This window comes from Bidens hawaiensis, unplaced genomic scaffold, assembly GCF_021521415.1.
Source record: "Bidens hawaiensis isolate Kalapana, Puna unplaced genomic scaffold, B.hawaiensis_p1.1 tig00009958_1, whole genome shotgun sequence".
In the NCBI taxonomy this organism is placed as follows: domain Eukaryota; kingdom Viridiplantae; phylum Streptophyta; class Magnoliopsida; order Asterales; family Asteraceae; genus Bidens; species Bidens hawaiensis.
In genome coordinates, this window is record NW_027491754.1 from 735,660 (window position 1) to 739,134 (window position 3,475).

The window sequence follows — 3,475 nt, forward strand, 5'->3', positions numbered from 1 at the left end:
TTGATATTGTTCTTACTGATTATCGATTGTTGTTTCGTTTATATATTTATTTCACACCTTCACTCCCATCCGTTGAATATCTTGATTCCGCCGGGATATTCAATAGGCCTTTTGGTATATTAGATATGTGTGTTCTTGTCAACCTACTAAGGTTTGCACGAGGTCCGGTCCTGACAAGTGGTATCAGAGCATCGGAAGCTCCCTGAAAGCCACGGGACTGAAGGTTTAAGATAAAGTTTGAAGCTTTACAAAGTGTTCGTCTGCCAAAGTCCAGATCTGAGAAGATGGATGATCAAGAGGTATCAACAAACAAGATTCCAAGGCTAATAGGACAAGAAAACTTCATCAAATGGAAAGTTTTGTTTGAAGCTGCAGTCAACTACAATGACTCCAAGCTACGTAACTCAATCTGTGATGGACAATATATTCCCTGCCTTACCGCAAACAACAATGCCACCATTGAAAGAAAAATGAAGAAACGAGATGACAAGGCTCTGTCAATGCTGAAAATAGGTCTTTCACGGGAAATTTTGACCAGTGTCAATCACTACAAAACAACAAAAGAGATGTATGATGTAGTTATTGATATGTTTGAAGGAAACACTAAGCTAAGAGACATCAAAAAGGACAGACTGAAACAGCAGCTTGACCGTTTGAAGTTCAAAGAAGGTGAACGATTCAAGTCGGTGTTACAAAGATTTATGACAATTATCAAGGAAATCAGAACAACTGACTTACAAATTTCTGATTTTGAGCTGAACAAGAAACTGCTTTCCTCTTACAATGCATTTGTAGCAATGGAACAGATTATCAGGCCTTGTTTTCAATGTTCGAACAAGAAACTTCTTTCCTCATCATCTTCCTAATATGTAGAATAGCTCAGGCAATGGAACTGACTATCAAGCCTTGTTTTCAATGTTCACTAACTCTTACAATGCATTTGTAGCAAAGAATCTGATTCATACAAGTGTGGTGCAAGAGGATTTGGAGCAAATTGATGTAGATGATCTTGAGGAAATGGACCTAAAGTGGCAGGCTGCAATGTTGGCAGTAAGAAGCAAAAGGCTGTACAACAGGATAGGAAGATCATCATTCTCAGGACTAAATGACCGTATTGGATTTGACAAGTCTAAAGCCATTTGTTACAATTGCCAACAGCCAGGGCACTTTGCCAGGGAATGCAATCAACCAAAGCAACTTGGTAATCTGGTGAATCAGAACCAGTTCTACCAGAACCAACATCACAATTACCAAGGGGCTCAATAGAGAAATCAGCTGGTTAATCACAATCCCTATCAGAATCATAACAGACCCCAGCAACAACAAAATCAGGCTTAACAAAGAAACAATCAGCTTCAAATTCAGGGCAATTAGAATAGATGTAATGCAAATGCTTTGAATCAGGTTAGAGATCAATGAAATGTTGCAGTGACTATAGTACCACAAGATGGGGAGTTTGACTGGAGCAACCATGTTGCAGAGATGGAAAACGCCAATGTTGCATACATGGCTAAGGTGCAGGAGAAAGGAGAATCTTCAAGATCACAGGTACAATCTGAACTCTCTATTTCTGATCTTCTTTTAACAGTTGATGATCTTAACATGGAGATTGGAAAGTGGAAACCTGAATGTGGAAGGAAAGAAGCTATTCTAAATGTCTATGAAACCAGTGAAGCCACGTATGAAAATGAGATAAAGAGTTTGGAAAAAGATTGTATGCCAGCCTACATGACTCAATCTAAGAAGACTGTTGAAATTGATGGGCTGAAAAAGATGTACACTGAAGAGAAGCTCAAGAATTCAGAGTTACTGATTCAAATGGAATTTTTGAAAAACCTTGTGTCAACTAGAAACATAGTGTGATATGTTGAGAAGATGACCCCTGAAGAAAAATACAAGAAGGTACCACCACCTTTTTGTCACAAATATCCACTCAAGGTGGACAAAGAGAGTAGAAATTAATATTTAAAACAATTTAAAAGTGTGTTTGAGGATAAACAAGAGTTTGTAAAGAAATATGAAAATGTGACTGTGAACAAAGAATGTGAGTTTGTTATGAAAGAGGCTGTTGAGTTAGATGAAAAGGAAGTAAAAAAGGTTAACGAAAAGAATAAGTGGAGTGAGTACTCCAGTGAAGGAAACACTTGTATTTGCCAAAGTGACAAATCACCAAATGGAAAGAAAAAGAAGAAGGCATTAAAGAAAAAGAATGATGAACAAATTCCAAGGATTCCAAATATGACTCCTAAGTTGAAAAAGCATTATGAAAAGATGAGAAAAGAACATGAGGTATTTGACATATGTGATAGATCTAAAGTCAAAAACAAGAATAATCAATCAGGAAGCTACTCATATGATTAAGGGCATCCTCCCATTTATCCTGTGTTCTCTAACCATGAGCTTTTTGACATAGGGGATGTTGAGTATGTTCCAAGGAGAAGGAATGTAGCAGAACAAGATGCAAGCCCCTCAAGGACTCCAACTAAATTGAAGAAAATAAAGTTTGTCAAAGAAAATTACCCTTAAGTGCCTGATGTGAACAAGCCGATCAAATTAGATTTCAGCAATTCGCTATGTCCAAAGACCTCTTTAGGTTTTAACTTTCCAAAGCCCAGTGACAGGATCAAGGACAAGCAACTGCTTGAAGATATGGGAAGCTATGCTAAAGTATGGTGCAAGAAGTGTGATGCCTATGGCCATCATACTAATTCATGCTGGATTGTGGAGGAGATATTTGAAATTCCTGACATTTTCTGTGGACTTGACATGAAAGGATACAAGCAGATGTATGAAGGATAAATAAATGACGAAAAGAATCCATCTGATGATGAGGAGCATAGACTGAAATTGGAAAAGAGGTTGAAGTCTGTTCGGAAGATCAATGAAGGATCAAAGGTATCAGACAAGACCGTCAAGGGAAAGAGGTCAAGTGCCAAAGGAAAATCAAAGATGAGACCTGGTGTTCTGAATGGAGATGAAAATTTTCTCCTGAAACAAGGCTTTGAACCAAGGAGATATCAATGGAAGTCTAAACAAGAATTGAACAACTGGAAAGACTATGTTATTGACAAAATTGAAGAAAGCATCAAGACACCAGTTGAATATAAATCTGGCTCAGATGAGTCATGTGAAGCAGTATATTAAGATCCATTTCCAACTCCTGTTGAAGCTCCAATTGACACTGACTTAGAAAATGATACAGGTTGTAGCTTAGAAAGTAACTGATCTTCTTGTGTGTATGTGTGGAGGAACAGTCCAAGAATGGAAATGATATATGGTACATGGACAGTGGATGTTCCCGGCATATGACCTGTGATAAGGAAGCACTAGTATATTATGAAAGAAAGTTTGAAGGACCAGTTGCCTTTGGGAGTGATGAGAATGGAGGAAATATTGTTGGAAGATGCACTCTTTCAAATGACAAAGTATCCTTTGAGAATGTGCTACCTGTTGAAGGACTACAATATAATCTACT